This window comes from Phalacrocorax aristotelis, chromosome 2 (assembly GCF_949628215.1).
Source record: "Phalacrocorax aristotelis chromosome 2, bGulAri2.1, whole genome shotgun sequence".
NCBI classification, from domain to species: domain Eukaryota; kingdom Metazoa; phylum Chordata; class Aves; order Suliformes; family Phalacrocoracidae; genus Phalacrocorax; species Phalacrocorax aristotelis.
The window spans coordinates 74,277,239-74,302,082 of record NC_134277.1 but is presented as its reverse complement, the minus strand read 5'-3'; the positions used below and the strand labels follow the sequence as shown (position 1 = coordinate 74,302,082).

The 24,844-nt window shown below is 38.1% G+C and overlaps 1 protein-coding gene across 8 annotated transcripts in view; it reads left to right on the top strand.

Moving 5' to 3' along the window:
- The window catches only part of FARS2 (phenylalanyl-tRNA synthetase 2, mitochondrial), a 255,752-nt gene that overhangs the window by 2,300 nt on the left and 228,608 nt on the right, over window positions 1-24,844 (top strand). For 5 of the 8 annotated variants that reach the window (XM_075084104.1, XM_075084106.1, XM_075084107.1 and 2 more), the window contains exons 2-3: window positions 3,637-3,697; window positions 4,203-4,331. The exons of the other annotated variants lie outside the window; for them this stretch is intronic. The gene's annotated coding sequence lies outside the window, so the exon portion shown is untranslated. The remainder of the gene's footprint in view (window positions 1-3,636; window positions 3,698-4,202; window positions 4,332-24,844) is intronic. 8 annotated transcript variants of the gene reach the window in all.

Genomic DNA, 24,844 nt, shown 5'->3' with positions numbered 1-24,844 from the left:
CTAATTTTACAACAGCCATCTTTGTTATTGTGAGAAATAAAGTTTTGATGCTACAGTCTTCAGCTCTAAAAGATGAGAGAGTATTTAGGAAGAAAGCAAAACATATTAGGTAAATTTTGTTTATAGGAACACTATTGATTTAATATTTGTAAAGTACTTATGAATGATTTTTGAAATAGCCTCAGGTGCTAATCTGGTTCCTGAATCTGCCTGAAAGTTTTTGTGATTTTTTTTTTAAAATTTTTTTTAGATAACCATGTTTTTCTCTTAAAGAGGCATGGCAACCTCATGTTAGAATAAGCAATAAGCACATGCAATGTACTATCAAATGCAAAGTAAACATGCCAAAGGAAAAAAGAATTTTCTCTTGTCTCCCTTTCCTGGCTTAACCTTTATTACACTCAAGGAGGGAAGAGCAATTTTTTGAATAAACTTGACATCTTTGTGCAGATGGATTGATGCTGTTGACTGGAAAAAATAATTAGTTATATGTATTATTGCATTTTCTTGGAAGCAATGGATTATGGTCTCAGAAGTCCTGTACAGCAAGTGGGCATTGCCTGTGCTGTGACTGCGTACAAGTGTTTCTGCTACCCTTCTCTGTATGTGCACTCCTGCTAGCCTGCAGAGAATTTGAAGGACAGGCACAGCCCAAAGGACCACTGTTGTGTCCTGTGACACTGGGGCCTAGGTATGGGGAGGCAGTAACGGTTGCTTCATTGACTGCCTCCTTATTCTGTGGGGTGAATCTACACCTGAATTTAATCTAGACACCAAGCCAGGACCAATCAAGAGATGGGCAGGTGATTTTTATTTTTTACCCCGAACTTCTCTGGTTTAAAACTCCGTGCTGTTTTATTGTTACACTTTATAGGGATGGGGCTAGAGATATGTTTTTCTTAATTGCGGCGATTCACATAATCATTGTTCAAGGTGGTTGGTGGGTGTTCATTTGTAGAGGAGTCTGCTTTTGGCATTTGGCCTGAGGAAGGAAGGTGGCCTGTGCCTTACCTTTCTGCATCTTTTGGGATAAATAACTACTTTGAGAATGGTATAATAGTATCAGTATCTGGAGTAGTTACTAATATTTTAAATATGTAGCTGGCAAAAAAGAAAAGGGGGGGGTGGATTTGGATGAAATACCTGCAGAGACCATGGACTGGTGTGCAAGGAAAGAGCTGTTATATTATCTGGTACATATTGGATGTTTTGTTATATATTACCAAATTGTTTCTTGTGGTACACTATTTTGGCTTTATGCCATCGCACTCAACGCTTTAAGAGGGCATGTGCTTTCCCCCTATGCCCCTGTTCATGTTTATTATTTTTCTTTGGGGGTCAGAATGATAATTGATTGTTGTGATATTATAATCTCTCTGAATTATTGTTTTTTTTTCAGTTTGTGAAGACATACTAACTTTTCGCTGCTACTGTGGTGTGGTTTCTCTCTCTTCTTCCCTGCTCTTAGTTCTTGATGGACAGTGTTGTGCACAGTGAGATCCTACCCAATGTAGAGTAGGACATTTAAAATAAGGACTATAAATCACAAGAATTTGGGGATTTCAGTCATAAATGTAACAAACTATAACAATTGCCTGTAGTAAGATTTCCACAGTATCAAAAGGAGGCCTTGAATTACTCTGCTTTTTAAAAAAAATATATATTTATTTTGTTGCCATATGCAAAAGAGCATTTTTAATCAGGAGGAAAAACTTCCATGTTTCAAATTCAGCTATGCTAAATTATTTGTGCATTTTGGGAGAAAAAAAAAAAAGGGTCAAAACTCTTTGCTTAGTCACTTTTTGTGAGTTACCCCATCTCTTTCCAAACTGAATTGCAGAATGCTGTGTATTGTTTAAAGTAAGACTGTAATAATAGTAGTGGGAGTGGGGGGAAAAAAACCCAAAAGAATAGTGGGTTTTGTGTTGTAGTACTTGGTCATGTAAGGGAACGTCTCTTTGCTGGTTCAAGATCTCTCATGCTGCAGCCATCAAACTGAAAGAAACACTGAATTTTACTTTCCTTGTTGGCCTCAGTTTTAATCTTCTAACTTCCCATGGCCATGTGCAACACCACAGGATTTCATGGGCATCATGTTGCCTGCTAATTATGTATCATGTTAAGCAGCTGGACAGTTCAGCAATTGTGGAATAACATCTGGATCAGTGACATACGGTGTTGACATATACCATATTGATCTTGAAAGGTGTTGATAGTGGACACATGTTGGTAAAGTACTTTGAAATGCCTCAAATAAAAATGCTATGGAAGTCCAAAATGAAAAGGATAATTTTGTGTTACAGCAATAAGCAAGAGAAAAATAACAGTGGATTAAAATTACGAATAATGCTTAAGTGTGTAATAGTTGCATCAAATGTGAATGGCACTTCTAACCTTAATGCTGATGAAATCCAAGGTATTTTTCAAGACAAGAACCCAATGAGACATGAATGTATTTTTGATGTGTGGTTGGTGGTTGTACTGAAATCTTACTGAGAAACTTAATAAATCCTGTCCTTCCAGCTTCTGATGATTAAGTGTTCTAATCCATAATGTCATACGTTCAAAATGCTTTCTGTGCTGCACTTTGCAGTGTTTTATCTAATTTAGTCTCAAATAACTTCCCTTTCTGTGGGAAAAATATTCTGCTGTTAAGAAATATTTTCTGACGCTCAGCCTATGCCACCCTCTTTCGTTTATGCCCCTTAGAGTCAGGGTGTGTAATTCTTCTCCCTCTTCTGTGTTTTACACTATCATCATATTTCTTAATAGCTGTTATCCAGCCCGGCTAACTTATTTAGTTATTTTGATTTTTTTCTTCCTTTTTTTAGTGGATATTGAAATTTTTTAGGTTAGGAAGTAAACTTAGCTGTAAAACAAGGTCTGATATTTTGTTTAAGAGCAACTGAGAATCTCTTTGTAGCCACCCCCCTGTATCTTTTTTGCTGACTTGTGAGTTACAGTTCACCAGGTTGGTTACAAACGGTACTGCCAACCTTTTTTGTTAAAGATCGTAATTGCATCTAAGACATCTTGCTAGAGTAAAGTTTGTTCTTCCCTTGAGTTTATTTTTGTCATATGAATGTGTATGTGCATATGTATAAAAGCATGCGCACAGTCGCGTGGTGGTGGTAAAGGTGAAGGTTGTGCTGTTCATCCCAGATTCCCCATGCTGCAGTGTTGGGGATTCGTGCACAGCTAACACAGTGCTGTGGGGTTTTTTCTGGTTACCCAGTCCAATAACCCAAGTACAGGAAATGAAAACCAACTTGGTTTTGCTTGGGTGCATCCTGGTTCTTCTCCCGTTCCCTGGATTATGGGCATGGGTCCCCTTGTCAGGTGATACTAGGGGGGTAGCTCTGCTCAAGTCACGGGCTATTGCTGAAGTCCTTCCCTGAAAGGAAATACTTCTTATGTGATTATTTCCTGGAAATAATTCCTAGAGCAAAGTATCAGTGGGGGTGGAAGTATCATGTTGCTATAAGGTAGAATGGAGCTGATGTATGAAAACAGGTTATCCAAGGTAAAATAAGTTGAAAGTTCTTGTATAATATGTTGAAAAGGTGTTACTGGGGAAACTTGTGATGTCTGAGAATGGGATGTTGGAAGACACTAATATTTTTATTTTTTTTTTAGGGAAAGAAAGGCTAAAACTGATTTACAATGGGTGTGTAAAGCAGCAAGGATTAAGTGACTCGTAAGTAGGCTATCTGTTTAGCTTTCTGACTGATGAGGGGAGGGGGAATATGATTTTTTACTTGTGTTTTCATTTTATATGATGCTATGCATTCATATGACTTTTTGTTCTGGTAGCTTGGACTTTTGATCCCAAATTTAAACCCAATAGTTTAAATCTGAAACTGAAGCAAAGAAATCTAAAGAGACTATTTCTGGAGTGGAAAGGAAACTATGGAGCAACATTTTCATTAAATGAGGAAAGTGATATACCCATATTAATGAATTGTAGTAATTGTAGAATTAACTTGATTTTGCATGGTCCTTGACATTTTTGATCTTTCGTTCTGTGTGACTATCAGTTTTGTGTTCCCAGAGCTCTGGCTAGTGCTCATGGTAGTGCACTGGGGACATGTTTCTAAATATATCATGCTTCTGATGCTTTTGTAAGATAATATGTATTGTCAATATTTCCTTATATGCCTTCACACTTCTAGAGGAACTTTCTTTTTTAATTTCTGTTTCAGTTTTTTATATGTGGGGTGAATGTGCCAAAATTTATCTGTCAGCCAGTCGCTGAAGAAAAGAAATAAAGCACTGACTAAAGCTAACGGGCAAAGGAAACAGAGCTGAGGAAAGATTATCTCTGCTTGCAGGTAAGTAATTACAAATAAATTTAGCTTTCTGAATCTGCCTTTGCACCAGCACTGACAGCCTTTTAAGGTAGTAACAAGTTTTCAGTCCTTCTCCATTTTAATTAATAATAATTATAATAAAAAAATGTTTCTTCATCAACTGTTAAAGACAGGTAGGCTAGCTACCTAACTTTACTTTCCATATAGAATTAATGCATTTCCTTACTCCTAATAAAAAGGCAAAGAAAATAATGACAGTCAAGATATAAAGATAGGTAGATAATGATAATAGGTAGATTGGTAGAAGATGATAGTCTTCTGAAGGACAAATTCTATAACCTATATATTGGCGTATGTCCATATCTTTGAATATAACCTCTTGGAAATCTGTCCAACTACATAAGCAATAAGTTGCTGATCAGTGTGAGAACAGGAGGCAGAACTAGGTTCTCCTTACTTTACAAACCACTTAAAGTAGATGCAAGTTAGAATCCAGCAAAGGATGCTGTGGTGAATGGGGATTGAGCACAGTGAGTTCTTGGGAGAGGCAGTAGTTATGGCCTTACAAATCCCACTGTTAACCTTCCAGTCTGTTACGTTCCTGCCCCTGTAGCACAGTAAGCTGAAGGCAATGTATATCCATATCTCTTCCTAAAAGTTTTGTGTCTTAGTTCAAACTGGGGATGAGCGTGGATTTAGGTGGGAATGCAGACCTATGAAATGGAGCTGCCAGCTTTCCTGTAGGTGTGGGTTTAACATTCTGCAGAAAGGTAGGAAAGAGGAATGGGGGAAGAAATAGTTTGAAGTACTGTTCTGGCAAGATCTATTAGAGTTCACCTGTCTTCACCCTGAATTAAGTATCTCCCTCTTCTAGAATTTCTGTGATTAGCTTTTTGAAGTATGCTTTGTAGCCTAGGATCAGTTTTGCCCAAGATCAGGTTTTGTGTGGGGTTTCTTTTATTTTGTTTATGGTGGGTTTTTTGTTTGTGTGTTGTTTTTTTTTTTTTTCCTTCTGGCACTCTACATGCTTTGTTCCCTTTAATTTATTTCTATGCAGGTGATTTTCATACAAAAGGCAAAAACTTTTGCCTTTTTTTGGAAATAATTCCTGGTGAAGTATGTATGTTGCATCTAAAATGGAGAAAAACCAGATAAACAGAGCAAATTATCAGGGTCCTCACAGACTTAATGGTGCTTCTTTTAATTTTTTGTGTGTGTGATTTCAAAATCGGTTTGACTTTCAAGACAGTGTTCAAGACCTTCATTGAGAGCGTTCTTATTTTGGGGAGCATTTTCATAATCTTTTCACTGTTTTTTTTATTAATTTACTTTGGCTGTAAACATAGCTTTTTTTTGTAATTTTTACAACACCTTTTTAACTTTTGTTTTATTATACTAATTACTTTCAGGGTGAAAGAATTGCATAGTGCATTACACCAGCTCTTCCCTTTGGAAGATCATGTTCTAAAATGGACAGATATGGTATTGCACATATAAAATTATCAGATATTGAAGAAGTAATTAAATATCAGCTCTATATAGGTTTGCTGAACTTAGAAAAGCTACTGCCTTTTTATGTTGGCATACTACCTTTGTCAAGTTTTGTAGAAGAAAGTTGTTCTAAATAGATAATGTTGCTTGATTAAGGTTAGCTTTTTCATTTTGTGTTCTCCCTTCTGTCCCTCTTCCTCCCTGTACAGATTGTGTTTCATATTCCCCCACCCTTCCACTCCCAATGTATCTTATTCTGATACTGCCATTTTTTTGCTGTTGTCTTGTGGTAGGTTATATTCTTGGTATAGTATTCATTCTACAGACTAACTGCTGGATTGATGAAGGCTTGAACTAAGTATGTGGGAACACCATGCTTTCTCTAGTTTCTTTTATCAGACTCCCTGTGTTGCTTTTTAAATGATTTTTTTATAAACACCATTTAAAAGATATTGCAGGTTCTACTAAATCCTATTTCCTCACCTGATATTAGGAGTTCATTTGACCCCAGCCTCCCCCAGCTGCTCTCATTCCTGACCCTGAGTGACACATGAGCCTGCTGGGCCTATGTGGAACTTGATCTTTCAGCATGTTGCAAATTGCAATTCTACAAACGGTTTTAAAGAAAAAAGAACAATTATTATGTTAGTTTTGATTCTCTCAGTATGTACTGAATGTGGCATTAACTGAAGATTGCTTAGTCGTATGTGACCTTGAGCTATAATAACACCTTATTCTTCATTAATAATAAATTTGATTTTTTTCGTATTATTGTTTTCTTTTTTTCCCTAACTTGTATAGCTTCTTCCACCCAGTCATTGTGTGTATCTTGGCTCAAAATGCAAGATGAGGAGAGGTTGCCTTTGTTATCTAAAGACTGGATGGAGAAATACTTCTGTGTGCTACAGTTTGAGATGTGTGTCCTGAGCTCTGTCTTAAGTTTTCTGTCACTGAGGTTTGCTCTGGAGGGGAGTGTGACTTTCAAGTACCTGGTGCCACAGAAGGGTTTTCTGAAATAATTCAAATATATGGCTTTCTCAAGGCCTTTCAAGCAAAGGTTTTCTTTTGTTCTTTGTGCTGTGCTTTATCTGAAATAAGTATATCAACATTAGCAAGCCGTATAGGAAATGTTACCTGGTAACAATAAAGATAATAAAGTACAAAGCTGCTTGGGAGCCCGTTATCCTAGGGTGCTGTGAGCCATGGACGCAAATATATCCTATTTTCTAGCATTAATGACAAAGAAAGAAGTGATAGTAGTTGTTCTTTCTACTGTAACAGTCTCAAACTTGTTTTTTTTAATCCTGTGGTAGCAGGACTGGATGGACACACAATTTAAACTTGTATTTTAAGTCATTGCCTAAAATTTCCATTGCTGTGCTTGCTTCAGAGTATCTTGGTCCTAGTTCTTCTTTAACAAGTTATAGGAGATGTCAACACCTCTTGAACACTGTAAAGGTAGTAGTATTCAGACATGATCAAATACAGTGTAACAAGGTAGGTATGTCTGAATACATATGAAGAGTCAGTAATTAATCCTATCAGTAAACTTTGACAGAAGCAGAGCACAGCTGTGTCAGGAATTTAGAACAGGATTAATTAAGCAAATCTATTTTAAAATTTGACTTGTATTTATTTGAATAGCCAGAACTTTAAATTGAGGGATTTTATTAGAAAACTGATCCTGAATATTTCTCAGTGGCACTGTCTATAATTCAGTATCACTTGTTGCAGTTAAAGTATTTTTGAGGAAAAACACTATACTTTTTTACCCTTAGGCTTTAAACATACATAATGCATTTCTTTAGCTACAGTTACAGAAAATGTTTCATAAGATAAGTAGAATATTTGCAAATCAGGTTTTCTGTCTTTCGGTAACCTCTCTACATTTGTAACTGTAGAATATATAAAGTAAAATTTTTAAACTTGTTAATGGAGATTGGCTAAGCAGTTAATTATTGTGAGTCTTCTTGAGTACACTTGTCCTTAAATGTCCAAAGTAAGTCTTTCATCTTGCAGTCCAGCAATGTGTTGGAAGACTGGTGGGGCAGCACAGAGGCTTGATAAAGTCATGTGGGATTTTGAAGAAATATATCATCCATCCACCTGTGGTAAATTTTAGTGCTGGAATCAAGGAAATAGCACCAGAGTAGTTAAAAAATAAATACCTGTGTATAGTAAATACTAAAAGACCAGGGTAAAGGAAACCAAACTGAAAATGTTTATCAGCGCAATCTTAGTTCATTTTCATTTTACCTTCTAAAATTTGTATTGCTGTGAAACCAACTGTATTGAGACAGATACTGTGATTACGTGAGACTTGCTGGCAGAGCTGTCTGTATTGTTTACAAATCCTGCTGTTCGTGTGCATCTGGCATTTTGTGTAGGTGAAATGGGTTGGATAGAACTGTGTCATTTAGAAACTTATGTGGCAGGTTGGTTTTATTTTTTCCTTTTACAACATGCCAGTCAATACTGCACTCTGTGTAGGCTAGCTGCTTTTTCCTATACTTCTGTTTTATTTTTTCCTACTTTATTAGTATTTCCAACCCGTGTGATTTGGGATCAAATGTAAATGATGACACGGAATTTCTAAACAGATTTTGTTTGCTGTAACATCATGTATATTTGCAATTATAGACTAAGACTTTGGGTTAATAGTTCTTGAGAGATGAAAGGGTCTTCTTCTAAACCCCATTAACATAAGGGAACACAACAGCATAAATCACTAGCACATAAATGGAAGAATAAAAAAAAAATCTGGTAATTGATTTCTATTTCACTCAGTCAACAGAAAGGAGCTTCGGTGATAGGAAATCATACCAAAGCAATAAAGGCTTTTGCATTATGTAAAAAAGCCTGTCGGAGTAAATAGGATTTACTTTTTAGTACAACTCGTAGGTCCCACTTACATGTTTCAGAGATAATGGGCCCATATTAAGGAGAGTGAGCTCTCAGCAGTGTTTTAAAGTAGAAGAAAGTATCTCAGCTATTTTTCAAAAGAAATGTTAGCACCTGGGTAAAATTACAGAAATCAGTTTTTACTCATTGTATCTTAAACTATAGTAGTCTGTGTTGTTCTGCAGCCATGTCTTTACTCGGTCAAGAGCTGAATTTAGAACCATTTCTTACATGTCTGGAGCCAGGAAAAAAAACCCAACCAACCAAACAAAAAAAACCACCCCACAAAACCCCAAACTGCTAGCATTGTTTTTAATTGGATGACTAAAAGCGCCTTTGCCAAAATCTGCTCTGGCAAAGCAAAGCAGAAGAAAGATGATAGAAAATGACTGAAATTCCTGACACCTCTGTCTTTAGTCTTGGATAGGCATTCAGTGAGAAGGGGCAAGCACACGAGGAGATCATTTTATATTCCAATTCTGGATTTCAGGGCTCCATGAAGGATGTTTTTGCACTGTATGGGAATAAAATCCTGCTGCTTTGACTCCCTGGTCACAAAGTTCCCAGTGGTGCAGCACAGCTGTCTAGGGCTTCTGTCAGTAGCTGCATCAAAGGAGATGTGAGGTGTGCTAATAAAGGCTGCAGTAACATAATTCCCTTTACATTTTTTTTGATATGGTTCTCTAACATGAACTAGAAGGAGGTGCTAAGTGTAGACCTCTTTGGTTATACCTACAGAACTTTTTGGACTTGGATGTGATGGATTTGATCAGAGAAAATACCTTTTCTGACAAGAAATTCTTGAAATCTGTCTTAGAGTTGGAAGGATGTAAGGTGGCCAGCTAGGCAGCATTGCATACACAAGTATTATTGAAACTATGTCTAAACACCATTTTTGATTTAAGCTTGGGTCCTGGTATGGATGGATTGTGAAGTTTTAGGCATAGACACCATTTCCACTGTTGAAAGCCAACAACTTCAGTTTTCATCAGACTGTTGATTCTTGAACAGGAATGACTGGGTTTTATTTTATTTTCCTATGCAATGCTCATTAGATTTAAGACCTTCCTTGTTTATATAATGGCTAATAACAGTGATGCATATATTGTGTTTCCAAATAAAGATTTTTACAGCAGCTCCTGTCCAGCTCTGCTTTAAACAAATGAGAGCCTTTAGGCTGAACTGAATGGACATCTGCTGAAACGCTGATTACAAAGAGATAGAACTGAGCGTCTGTGCAGTACTGGGAGCTCAATTTTGAGGTGCTGAAATTAAATTTTTAATGCAAACATTTAGTGAAAAATAGAAAGTGAAAAAGCATTATTAACAAGAATTGAATCAAAGGCTATTCAGGTAGGTTTCATAAATCAAATGTCCAGTTTACTGAAGTTGTCCAACAATTGTGACATTGCACTCCAAACGTAATTAAAAATAGACATTATTTGATCTGAACACTCATTTGTTATTTCTTTGACTTTAGATGACTTCAGATTATCTGACTATTAGTCTTAGGAAGCCTTTTAAATTTAGTGCTCTATCTCTGGTGCATTGGACTGACATTTTCCATGCTCAGATATGGCAATATATTAGTGTAGTGGTGTACAATGTAGCACATTTAAATTTATAATGAGATTAAACCTGTACGTGAAAGATATAGCAGAAATCTTCTAATTGATGTAACAATAATAGTAGTAGTCTGTTTTCCTTCAAAACCTGGAGTAGCCTCTAACATAGCTTTATGGAAAAGATTACTTAATTGTATGTAATGTAGTCAACTGTCAAATAATTAATTTAAAATTCAGATCTGAGGGGAGATACAAAATCTGTAGACTCATATGGAGTCCTCTTCACTTTCACACTGTTGGAGTGCTTTTGATAAAGAATAAAGAGGCTGGAGTATCAGCTAGCTGCCTGGAACTGATCCACAGCTCATTGAATTAAATGGGAATTTTTTTCATTAACTTTGATCATCCTTGGATTGAACCTGTATGCATATGATTTAATTAGTAGCAAGCCTGGGAAATGCTGGTATGTTGGCTTTTCTAGTGTCTTACCTACTGAGATGGTAATTACATAAACCAATATATTTATCTATGACATGACAAGTGCAGGAGTACCCACAGTTGGCTTTCCTAGTGCTGCTAAACCTCTTTTTCTTGCTTAAAAATTATAACATTATATCTGATCATCTTATATTACACATAAAACAGTTGTTCTTCTATGTAATAAATATTTATATGCTGAAAAAGGCAGTAGATTGTAACTTCATTGTATATCTACTTTTTAACCACATAACCCCCCCCCCAAAGTTATATTTAACATTAAGCATTAAAAATGCAAACTTCTGATAGATTGTCCCTACCTGAGACCAAAAAGGAGGTTCTCTAATGTCAATGTTTAGTTGTCCAATAAAGTAAGTTTTCATCATGGATTATGTAGATACCTTCTAGTATCTCTAGTAATGCTGTCATTTTGGGTTTTTCCTTTTTTTTTTTTAATTATGAAAGCGGTGCAGCTTTATGTTGGGAGGTGCCTTTACAATCTATGTGAGATTGAGGGGCAAACAGAGGAAACCTCTCTGCATAAAGTCAAGTTCGCAGGAGGTTTGTAGGCAAAGCCATTGCACAGTCATAGTTCAGAATGGCTAAATGTCTCACCTGAGCGTTTGAAACATTTTACCCTCAAACGGATTTCTGTCACATCAATCCATGTTGTGTTGTACCTTATTAGATGAGCTGCCCCGACACCGTAGCTGTGGCAGTTCATGAAGTTAAGATACTGTATGGTGCAAGCGATGAAGGGTGGTGGGAGCTGGCTGTGGGTATTGACACACAAATTGACAAAATTGTGGGATGTAGATGTTCCACGTAGATGTGTCCTGTGTTTGGTTTGCAAACATTGGCGGACCTTGATGTGAGTCTGAATGGTTTATGGTCTAAGAGTTTATGAAAGCTACCAGGCTTCTTATGTATTTGTAGCATAAATAGGAATAGTAGGTATAAATAACAACTATTTTTTTGTTAGCTTGTAAGCCTTTCTCAATTTAGCAGTTGTGTAACTAGCCATAAATCTGTCAGTTGGGTTTGCTTATACTTTTGATAGTTTGCACCCAATTTTTAGCACAGTAAAGAGGGATTCTCTAAGGTGTCAGTTGCATACTTGTCAAAAAAACTAGCCTAAAAATTTACGTCTGTGTCAGTCAAAAACTGTGCAAAGGAGACTCAAATTCTTTTGCAGAGGCATTTAAGAGTTACTGAAGCAACATTAAATATTGTACCAACAAGATGCCGAGTTTTTAGGTGGTATTTTCGCTCTTGCTTCACAAGAAAAAGGTTTCTGTAGTGACTGCAACATAGCACAGGACACAGGCTACTTCTGAGGCAGACATTGCCTTCTTAATGGTCAGGCTATGCTGATGTGTGATTGTGTATCATCTACAATGACGTTGGGGGACATGTATTATGATAATATCTGTATGCTTCAGGGGGTAATCCAGACCTCGGTAAAGAATGGAGTAGGCAATCTAAGTAGTTACTATTTTGTCTCTAGCTGCTGCTTGATGGACCTATATTGTCACTTCTGCATTTGTGTTTGAGAGGGGGCCTGGGTAAGCAAATGATTTTTCTCACTTGCCTTTGTTTCTTAAAAAATCAGTAACTTCTTTTAGATGGAAAACTATATTCTTAAGGTACAAGTCTGAGAAACAAGAGAATGAAAATGTATATGTGGTCTACTTTTTTGATGCCAAATAGGAATAAAGCAGAAAATATGTGTTGCGAAGCAAGATATCATATCTTGTTATATATCTTGCAACAGTGTAGGTAAATGGTCAGGGTATTATTGTACGAGTCAGGAGAACTTCTCTTGCTTTGTCACAACCTGCTTTTCAAAGACTGCCACAAGATTTTCATGGATATAATTAGAGAATAGTTATCTGACCTCTGCTGATTAGGAGTTGGGATTTGGTTTCTTGTGTTTGAATATGTCAGTTCATCAACTTCTCTGGCTCTGATGTAGCTTATTGTTTCCCTGTAGTCTACTGTTTCAAAAAATTATCATCATTGCTGTCATACCTCCCAAGACCTTTGAAAAAGCAGACCTTTAAAAAGCAGTGATTCTGGTTCTTCTGCCCAGGATCACCTACAGAGAAATGTGCAGTTTGTGTTGAACAGCGCCTCTGTGCACACATGGTTTGACTTTACGAAGTCTCTCTAGTAATTCCTGTCCATCTACAGTGAAATGCAATGGCAGCTTGTTTCAGATTTCTGGATGTTAATCAATGTGCTAACAATTAAACGTGTTGCAGCTCAGTGAAAGCAGTGAGTACACTGGATGAGTAATATGAAAGAAGTGAAATGGATGTACATAAGTGTCACCTGCCCCCAGAGTGTCAGATTCCTGTGTGTTCTTTGGCAAAGACCTTTATCAGTAAGAATAGACTAAAGCTGTACCATTGTTGAGAACCAGAGTGCTACTTTCACTTAAGTTGTTGCTGGGTGCTATGTTTTGCTGTCACTTTTTGAAGACACTGTTGGCTTGAGTTTAATATTATTCTTAAGAATTCCAGGTTTTAAGCATAGATTCCTAAGGAAATAATGGCTGTGAGGTGGTATTTGTACATCTGTTGTCAGCCCTCCTTTTCCCACTTATCTTCAGTAAAATTTCACAATAGGTGTCCAGATTGCCGAAGACAGCAAGTTACAGGCAGTGTGTGAGAATAAAGGGCTTAAAGGAGAGAGACTGTATTAATGCCTCAGCTAAAGCAGAGGTAGCAGGATGAATTTGTCTCTTATCACTGAATCCACCAACAAGCTTTGCCTCCAGACGTAGAGGAAATAAAGTTTTGCTGGTTCTGCTGCTTGCAAAAAAGCTTATTCTAAACTGCTTTCCCTGAGGATGAATTATGTTCCATTGGCTGACACATCTTACAGAAGGGAAAAAGAGAGTAATACTGTCTGAAATATTTTTAGAAGAACTGAGAATGGACACTTTCTGAAAAAAAAAAGTGTATGGGTTGTACTTCACACTATTTTAGAAGAATAGTGTGTCTACAGGAGAATGCTTGAGATAAAAGATGCTGTTTTTCCTAGTCTTGGAGATCATTAGCAAATGCTGGAATTTCGTAGAAATGATAATCAACTGTAAATGTAAGCTGTTAGATTGCTGCAGTGGGAGAAGGCTGCTTAGACAATAATCCTGACAGTAACACATCTACTTCTTGTAAAGCTGTCAGTGTGTTGCTATCTGGAAGAGTACACAGTACCTTGTCATAAATGTATCAGTTTTCCTCCTCAAATGAACATCTTAGTGATGTATGAGATCTTAAATGACTTATTTTTAAATGAAAGCTGTTTTCATTTTGTGGTTTTAACCCCCTTGCCATAATTAAATTCTGAAGAAGAAATATTCTAGATGTTTGGAATATAAATCCAAAACTAAGAAAAATAATTTTGCAGACTGAAGTCCAAGAAATAAATTCATCTTTGACTTGTTTTTTTAATCCTGGTTGGTTGTTTCACTGTAAAAATCACAGTGTATTCTTCTAGTGTACTTTCTTTTTCTCAGTGATGTGGATAAGCAGCTCTGCGGGAGAATTCTGTTTTCTTCACCTTACAGAGTTGCAGAATCCATCAGTATATTGTCTTGGTAGCTAGATGCAAAAAGAAAAGGAAAGGTAAGGCATTGGTAGTACATTGTGCACTTCAGGTCAGATGTAGACAAGGTAGAGAGTAAATGGGATTTCTAAGACCTGAGAAGTAGATGTATAAATGTGAGATTTCTCTTTGTGTGACTTGTCAAGATACTTGCGCATATTTGAATCTTTCCCAAGTTTTGCACATGTAGTCTCTGCCCATTCTCCCTTTTTGAAGACATGAGTTCGCTCAGCTATAGGTTTGGTTTTGTGTGTTAGCAAGCAAATGTATTTTGTGGGTGTCTCTGTATGAGGAGCTCATGGGGGGAGAGCATTAAATTCAAATTAGCTCTAATTAGGTTGCCTAGAGAGGTTGTGGAAACTCTGCCCCTGGAGACATTCAAACCCAAGTAGACAAGTCCCTGAGCAACCTGCTTTGTACAGGGTGTTGGACTAGACCACCTTCAGTGGTCTCTCTGAACCTAAATTAGTCTAGTATTCTGTAGTTCTATGAATTACAGAAGTGAAGTTTGTATTCCCTTCTAAAGGAGGCTGGTCTTGGGGTTATTGTTATCTTTAGCAGATGTTAAGTCCTGTCATCCCTAAGCCCAGCTCTGTGACTGTCCATCTCTTGCTGTCATTAGGCTTTGCTTTCCTTGTGCCAGTTACGCTCCTCAGGAGAATGTAACTGTCATGAATAGTTAGTTATGAATGTGGGTCTGTCTCTCACTTTCTGATACATTAATTCTAAAGAGGATTATATTGGGTTTGTGTAGCTAGGTTTTGGTAGCAGCGTGGATGCAGGGGTGGCTTCTGTGAGAAGCTGCTGGAAGCTTCCCCTATGTCCAATAGAGCCAATGTCAGCCGGCTCCAAGACGGACCTGCCGCTGGCCAAGGCTAAGCCAATTAGATCAGTAGTGCCTCTGGGAAAATGTATTTAAGAAGGGGGAGAAAAACCTGCACAACAGCAGCAGCAGCCGCCAGAAGAGAAGAGTGAAAATACGTGAGACAACTTGGCAGATACTCAGGCCAGTGAAGAAGGAGGGGGAGGAGGTGCTCCAGGCGCCAGAGCAGAGATTCCCCTGCAGCCTGTGGAGGTTAACGGTGGAGCAGATATCCGCCTGCAGCCTGTGGAGGACACCATGCTGGAGCAAGTGGATGCCCAAAGGAGTCTGTGACCCTATGGAGAGCCTGCACTGGAGCAGGGTCCTGGTGGCAGGACCTGTGGCCCCATGGAGAGGAGCCCACGCTGGATCAGGTTTGCTGGCAGGATTTGTGACCCCATGGGGAACCCACGCTGCAGCAGTCTGTTCCTGGGGGACTGCACCCTGGAGAAGGGACCCATGCTTGAGCAGTTTGTGATGAACTGCAGCCTGTGGGAAGGACTCACGTTGCAGAAGTTCATGGAGAACTGTCTCCTGTGGGAGGGACCCCATGCTGGAGCAATGGGAAGTGTGAGGAGTCCTGCTGCTGAGGAGGAAGGAACAGCAGAGACATCGTGTGATAAACTGACCACAATCCCCATTCTCCATCCCCCTGTTGTGCTGAGGGGGAAGAGGTAAAGACAATCAGGAGTGAGGTTGTGCCCAGGAAGAAGGAAGGGGTGGGGGTAAGGTGTTTTCAGATTTTATTTTATTTCTCATTATCCTACTCTGATTTTGTTTGACCATAAGTGAAATTAATTTCCCCAAGTTGAGTCTGTTTTGCCTGTGATGGCAGTTGGTGAGTGATGTCTTCCTGTATTTATCTTGACCCACAAGCCTTTTTTTCTATTTTCTCTCCCCTGTCCAGCTGAGGAGGGGAGTGATAGAGTGGCTGTGGTGGGTGCCTGGTGTCCAGCCAGGGCCAACCCACCACAAAGACTATATAACTGAGACTTTAAACAAGAGAGTGCATGCTGTGAGCAACCAGGATGTAGAGTAGAATTCCTGTTGCTAAACCATTGGGCTCTCTTCCTGGATCATGTAATCCTGGAGCTCACACTTCTTTCTGGAGTGGTCTAATTTGGAATGATTGAACCCAAAGAGAGGGCTTATGTATCCAGAGAGCAAGGTTCAACAAAAACTCTTTTCCTTATACTGCTCATTTGCTTAGTCCTGCAGTTTTGGTAGGGTGTTTAAAACTCTGTTTCTTTAATCTTCTGCTTGTACTGAGAAAGGTGCTCCTTTGTGGTACTCGTCCCCAGTGAGAGGAAGCCACAAGTAACAGCAGTAGTTAATTACCCAGTTTGAGAATTGGAGGTATCCATTTTTCCTAAAGCAGGGGAAATTAATGCAATTCCTAAATGTGGTGGAGAAATGGAACTCTCACTGTATTATCTGTATCCCTTTCCCGTTACTTCTACTAAAGTTTTTTGGAGCAGTGGCAATATCCCGATGTATGCCTGAACAATTAATACAGTGGGCTATCTGATGTGAATTTGATTGCCTGAGCACTGTAGTACATGGAAAAATCCTCTATGTGACTTGATGTGGTTTGATAAAGGAGGATGTATTTTTCCAGTTACCATTCCCCATGTGCATAGATGCAGAAACACACATGCATCTGTCATTGCAACCAAACAGCCTGCCTTTTTAAGATCATGCCTCAAGTGTGCATGGTCAACCCAGAATCTGGACTTAGGTGACCTTATCCTGCTACTGGAAATATTCAAAGTAATTTGACTTAAAAAGGGAATGCTAGTGATTTCAAATTGAATTGCTTTCCATTGCTTGAAATATGAGGTGCTATATAAAAATAAGACAACAAGGTAGTAGTATTTTTACAGGCTCTCCTTCAAGATGCTGCTCTGCCAAGAATATATTAGGTAATATATTTACATCGTGAAATGGTGTCATATTATACTTCACTCTTAAAATGTAATATTGTGTGGTACCTAAGATTTGCAGCTGTCAAACTGTATCCGTTCAGAGCATCACTGACGATCTTTTGCAAAGATCTCATCACCAGATGTGAATACAAACTCCTTAGAAAACTGTGGTGATATTTTTCTGCTGATGATTGCTAATAGAGTTTCCCTTCCGATGGACTGGCCAGCACCTTTTGATATTTATAACCTGTGATTTGCATTTGGAACTAGACTCTCTAGCTTTTACCCTCATAGGAAGCCAGAGCATAAACAAAGCTATATGTGAAGCATCCTTTCTGTAGAAAGTTGTTTATGGTAATTTTTGAGGGTTCTCTGTTAATCCTGAACTAAATCCTAGATACAAATAAACCCCGCCCTGGGGAATGAATGTGCACCAGGCTGTGACAACTGCTGTGTAATGCAAATTACCTTTACATCTTCTAGTTGTCATCATCTCTTCTTATATAAGGTAATAAATAATATAAATAATTTTAAAAAGCTGATTCTTGAATATTCAGGAGTAAAGACTTTGGGCTGACTGTTGCAACTAAGACAGCTCTCTGCTGTTGCTTAGTAGCAACAGGATATCTTACAAGTGGCATAAAAATCTGAAAACCTCCCTTCCTTGGTTTCTCTAGATGCTATAGAAAAAGATATTGTTAGGTTCAGTTTATGCCTTTACTCTTTTTGATTCTTGCAAGAAAAAAATTTGATATTTATTTTCTCAATGAGATGCTGAGTGCTCCAAAATGAGATTAACTCAACAGAGGAACGCAAAACCTTTTCTACAACAAGCAACTTTACCCAGATGACTTACTTGCTGAAAATAGTTAAGGATATCTGGGTAGCTGAAAACTTTCATGTACTGTGTACCAGGAGGAGCATCTGGGTTTTGTGCATTTGTTTGCTTTGCTCATAGAAGTTTCCTCATTTTCCAAGGCAGGCAGGAAAACCAGCAGAATTATTTGAACAAAACTCCCTCTAGCACACTACACATGCACGCGCACACACCCACACCCCCAATTCACCTGACAGAAGTTGTTTTCTGGAATAGGAAGGCAGAGAACAGCATTCACCTGTCTGATAGTAGGCTAGTTGCACTTTGCCAGCACTAGGACTCTTGTCCTAGAAAGACTCTGATGTTCCTGAGGTAGAGTAGGAGCTGAAATAATCTGGTGCCAGCATCAGCAAAGATTTCAAATGTTTAATTTGTCCTTCCAGTGTGGCTAAAATAATTCATTTCAGATGTCCACTCTCTTAGGAAGCAATCTTTTTAAGCAGGTAAATATTGTACTTTTAAAACCATTTTCCACATAATATCTGTTTATGAGTAGAAATAAGCCAAAATGAGCTTATTAAAAAAACCCTCGGTGGCACATGACAAAACTGAGGTTCTGTACTTATTGTGGCATTGATTCCCCATTGATTGTTCTGTTTATATGAAAGTAATACTTTTTTCAAACTACTGGCTCTTCAGGCTCCGATATTTAAATTGGAATGGATCCTTTTGCTGGTTGTACTTCTACAAATAATGGTTTCCAGAAGTAGAATTGTTATGGGTGTGCTAGTTACCAAGTTCTTTATTTTCAGGGAGGCTGGCACTGACTGTTATTTTATCTGGTTCTTTCTTGTAGCATGGGCAAGATCTGCCTGCCACAGCAATGGCAGGCAGATCTCATAGCCTGTTGAAACACAGATGATTTAAAAATTGAAGTTAAAAGTTGCAGTAAACTAAAGGAGGGAAGGAATAGTTTGCTACTAACTTTGGATGATTAACATTATAGGAACTTTACGTTTTCTCCTGATGGATTTTTGTAATACAAGTTAAAAACTAAGGACATTTGTTTTGCATGCAAGTTTTCAGTGATACAGCCTTTGCCTCAACTGTTTCATAAAAACATTTATTTAAAAAAACCAAACAGCTTTTTTTAATGGTCTAGAAAGGGGATGTAATGTGACTAATGTGATAGTTAAAAACCTGTAACCTGACCTTGAAAGTTTTTGTTTTGGTGGAAGGCTTTGTTCATTTCGATTTGAAGTGTCTTCTGTTTGGCATTGTATCCGAGAGTTCCCACTCTTAACTCACTTTACTTCAAAAAGTGTAGGCCAGTTCACGGACGAACCAAATCGTGTTAGCCTTTTTTTATTACTTGACTGTGGGTTCAGGCTATTAGAGGGAACATGAAACAGTGGAAATAATATGCATGGCTACAGTCTTTTGTGCTTCTGAGGAAAGAGCTGGGTTTTGCAGCTGGTACTTGGTAAAGGTGCTTGGGACTTCAAGAACCAAGTGTCTCGCTTCAGTCCCAGGAACAGTTGGTCAGACTTTTTGGAGCTTTTGTTGAGCTTTTGTACAAAATTTTGAAGACAACCAAGTTTAAAGGAATCTACACAATCAAAATAACCTTAATTTTGAAGAAATTAGTGTACTGAATATTGAATTGAACAGAGAACTAAGCTTTTAGTAGTGCATAGCATTTTCTGTGTTGCACCCACTGCAGTATCTGCTTCATTTTAGTATAGGCAGTTTTTAAAACTGCTCTTTGGAGGTTTTTAAAAATCTGTTGTAGTAACTTGTGCATACAGACATTTACAAAGCTCTGGCCTGTGTGGATACAAGTTTGCTCACATTTTGTTATTTGTCTCCTCAAAAGTGCTTTCTGTTGTGTTCTTCCTTCTCTTCATATATGTTTATGTAAGCATATTTTAAATTTAATTCTGTCACATTTTTGCCATATGAAAGGCAAAATTTAGCACACAAGATTTATGCACAAATAGTATGATAACTTTGTATTTGCAAAGGTGGTGGTGAACATATAAAGGCCTGTAATGTTCTGGATAACTTTTTGTGAATCCAGATGGTTTTATGTGATTGAATTGCTTTTATTGAAGGGGTAGAAATTTTGATGTTAAACAGAACAGGGTTGGGTTTTTTTTCCAGTATGTCATCTATGGGGAAAAAAATACACTTCTGAATCAAAATGTCAGCTTGGAATCTCAGTCTTAGCAAATTTGGATTTCTGCTCCAAACTCTTACGCCTACATTGCAAAAAGAATGTTTGGAGCTGATAAAGATTAGTGCTAAAGAGGAGGCATTTTGCTTTTAAACTCATGAAGGCAAACCAACCTGTATGCTCTAGTTTTCTCTTCCATCACATTTCTTTTTGTAGTGGTACTTTGAAAGACCTGAGCATTCCTTATTTTATCTTCTGCCAGCTCCAACCTCCTTTCTCAATCCACATTTAGAATCATCAGAAGGATGGTACTTGTTGCCATTTGGGGAGGCCAGCAGAGGAGGTAAACTGGGCTTGTACTGTGGTTCTTGTACTTCTTTTTGACTGGAGATACTTCCTGCTGCTGTTACCTCCAGAGGAGTACTAACGTTTTGAATTTTGAACTGCCCCTCTCATTTAGGGTTTTGACATCAGTTGGCCAGAGATATCTTTGTAAAGACATTTTGAAAGCTGTGATAATTACGGAGCTTTTGCTTATTTAAAAGGAAGTTGTTGGAGCTTTCTGTTGTCGTGAATTCTCACAGCTACTGTCTTGCCACGTGCTTCCAAGGGTCATCTTAAAGCATTATTGTGTTCACGGAAAGTAGTTGTTAAGCCATGTAAGACCCAAATAAATCTGCTGAAAGCATGTGAATAGTGCTGAGGGAATTGTATTCTTTTATATTTTTTTCTAGTGAGGGATATTTATTAGGGTGAGCAGATGGGCACTACTCATTTTTGGCATTCATTGATAAGCCTGCTACCTCTCCAGGTGGCCGAACAAACATGATAACACTGTGGCACTGCTCCCATTTTATTTTTTTCTCTCAGACTAGTTAGTCACCTGTCTCTGTTCTCCTCATTTATAGCCATCTGCTGGATGATTTTTATTTTTTGGTTGTTCTCTATTCTTAAGTCACCAAGAGATCTCCAGCAGGGGCTGATGCAAAGACTTTGTATGCTTGCTGGGCTGAGTATTGGGCTCAAGGATGTCATCTTTTTGTCATCTTCTCTGTAGCCAGCTTGCGAGTTTTATTTCCCCCAGCCTGTTCTTATGAAGTAATCCACACAACACTGAATTATGCATGTCCTTAGTGGACTAGTCTACCACTTTTTATTATTAATATAGTGATTCTCATACTTTTTTATGTTGAAATATTAAGAGAATAAGAACAATTGAGAATCCCTCCTCTGTTGCATTTGTTCTCATCACAAGAGAGCAGAAGAAAAGAAATTTGATTAAAACACAAGCTTTATCTATATAAAAACACACTTTAAAAAGTTTAAACAAGAGTTGTTTCTTTTCTGAAGAGATTAGACAAGGGACATGCTTCTAAAATGGAAAACCTTTCATTATGAGTGTGCGAGACTGTCTAGACTGTGTTTAGAGCTAGCTGTGTAGGACTAACATACACCTATCATGAGCATGCATCTCTGAAATAAGCCAGTAGCTGCTTCTCCCTGCTTGCTCATTGTTCCTGTTGGTCTTCTCACTTGGATATTTTCATTAGGATAAACGCGCTCCATTTTCTTAGCAAGTCTTTTGAATATACAGTTTTCCTGTCTATTATTTTAAAATGTATCACCTGGTTGGATTTGAGAATGGGATCAACAAAAGGCATATGCTTGATACCAGACCAGACAACTCTGGCTGAAGGGCCAGGCCACTGTTTCACAACTGTTTCCCTGTACTTTCCTACTCTTCTTTCATTCTTCCTTGGAAACTCATCTTCCTTCCTTTGCCTTGGAGGGCAAAGCTGCTTCTGTGTGGGTGGGGAGTGAGAAGTCCCCTGCACTCTCCCCTGGAGAGACCCTGGAGGGTTATGTTATACATGCAGGCCATGACTTCTCTGCTGTCTTTGGTTGAACACATATTCAGTATTTGGCAGAGAGCAACTCTTTATCGCTTATCTTTCTCTTGAGTCCCGCCTTATTCCTTGGTGAATCCTACTGAAATAGTGGACATTGTTGTGGAGTGAGGAGCTGTTGTTTCGTGTGTCTAAAACTGCTCTGGTGGGAACTATAGAGATGAACTCATTAGCAGTACTCGTAAACAGCTTCTGAGCGAGCTCAGCTTCCCTATCCCTTTGGAGAGCCAGTACTTGGCTTTTTGACCTTGTTCCCAGGTTTCAGTTTGTGGTTGCAAATTTTATTCTCTAATATGTTATTAAAACTGATATAGTCACCACTAGAAGAAAAGTCAATATAGATGAACATGTAGCTTAGCTTTAAGTGTTTAAATATGTATAGTGTGTGGCCACAGGTATAGGAAAAACAGAAATTTGATCATATTGAACTCAGAATTACTTGTTTGTTACTTGCTAGTTAAGATTATTTCGTCATGTTGATTTTGAGGTTTGGAAGCACTGATATACCTGCTCTTACTGCCTAGTGGCAATACCATAGAGTATGCAGTTTGAGTTTCAGTTCCAATTCCTCATTCTTGATTATGCTTACTGGAAAACAGTAGAAATGTTTTTTCTTGCAGACATCTGGGATGTCTTTTCCTCCTTTCCCCCCAAACACTGTACTGTCAGTGCATCTTTTTGTAGCTCTTGCTCTCAGCTGTTTCTATTGGAAACGGAATATTATGAGATCTTTCTAATTTCTTGGCTTGCCCTGCCCTTTTTTCCCCCTCTTATTAGTTGTATGGTTCTCCTTGCCCTGTACTGTATTTTGCTATATGTAGCTGTTGAGTTTCTCTTGCCACCACCCATCTAGTTAAGGAAATGTCTCAGCACCACATTATGCTTATTATGGTTGCTGCATTATTTCCTCATTACCTGTCCTTCTTGCTCTGCTGTTTTAATAAATTGCTGTTGTCAGTGATACAGAAAGGACAGAGGTAAATGACATGCTGGAATTCCACTCTTTACCTCGCCAGATCTGTAGATTAGGTTTTTTGTTTTGATGGTATGAGGTTTTACGGTTTATTTTTCTGAGTGGTAGTGTAATACCTATTCTGGGATTTATGCTAGTAATAAATTATTGTAATCAGTTCAATCAGCAATAGCTTGAGACCACTGAGAACTGATGTAATCCACAGTGATAAAGCTACCGGGTAATCAAGAGCGAAATTTATAGATATTTACATATATTTACATTTTTTACAGAGTTCTTACTGTGTTCTTAGAACTTTTCTGCATGCAAGTTTGCCTCTGGTGAATGATATACTTTATCCATGGCTTTGAACTCTTAGTAACTGGGTTTTTCTTCTGTACAAGTATTCTGTTTGATGACTTTGCATTTTTGTAATTTTGAGCTTTAAAATACAGTAAACAAACTGCAGTGATGATAGTAGTAGTTGGTGATTTGTGATGGAGAAACATGTCAACATAGTTAAATTTAGTTTGACCTCAATGATTTGTGAATGGTCATTGAAATGACCAGTGAGCAGTGATATGTATTCCATCTGCGTCAGTCAGAACTGCTTGAGAGAGAACCTATATATGTTTTCATCACTGGAGTCCATATTGGTTTTATTTCAGTAGTTTAAGTCCCCCATCTCAAGTTCAAGGTATACTGCTGATATGGAAACATTTGGATTAACTTTCTGTGGCTTTTCCCTAACCTCTGAAATGAGGCAGCACTTAAGTCACAGAATGGATTGGTAAGGAACAATTATATTTTAATGCAAAAACCCCTAAATGAATGTGACAGCTGAGGACCACGTGTGTTTCTCATCTTGCTTCTTTTCTTGCAATTAATTTTCTATTCTAACTCGAACTTGTAGAGAAACCTGCTTAGTGGATATAAAAATAGGCCATCTTTTGGAAGAAGATCGAAAGTGTAGACTCCAAAGCAGTGATTGATAACAGGTGCATCCCTTCCATTTTAAATCACTGTACAAATGGCCCAGTATCTAATGCAAGGCATATATAATGAACTATTTCCTTGAATAAAGGCTGACATATATAGGAATGCCTCAGTGTTATTAGCTACATTCGTTTATTTAATAATGTAGAAATAAAAGTGTTTTAAGAGAGTAATAAAGCAATATGATAAAAGTGTAAGTATTAACTGAAATGCTTTGAGTGAGAATTTTTAGGTTTTTGTGGTGAAACTTGCTCGTTTGCCCCATTTGAGGCAAATGTGCCCTTCAAATTGAGAAAAATTTGAGTGTCTGTCAGTGCTAAATTTCCCTCACTGCTGTTGCACATCTTTGTTTAAAGTGTTCTCCGTTACTGCTGATCTTCCACTTGGTGTTTTTTTTAAGTAACTGGGCTCAATCCTACTGTCAGTTAAACCAGTACAGCTACATGAAACATCTGACCCATAGGTCAGTGTTCTGTCTTTTGCTCTCATAAAGGCCTGAGATACTGATACTATCATCTACAGAAGAACTGCAGTGTGGTGGAGAGGGGATGACATGCTGATGTGGGAGATCTTTGAATATAACTCATATTTTCCTCTTCTTTTCAAGAAGATAATACAATAAATAAATAAATGGATCACTGTCTCCCATAACAACCTCGTAGACAAGCTAAGAAAGTGTGGGTTGGATGAGTGGACAGTGAGGTGGACAGAGAACTGGCTCAACAACAGAGCTCAGAGGGTTGTGGTCGATGGAGCAGAGTCTGGATGGAGGCCTGTCACTAGTGGTGTTCCCCAGGGGTCTGTGCTGGGTCCAGTCCTGTTTAATATATTCATCAGTGACCTGGATGAAGGG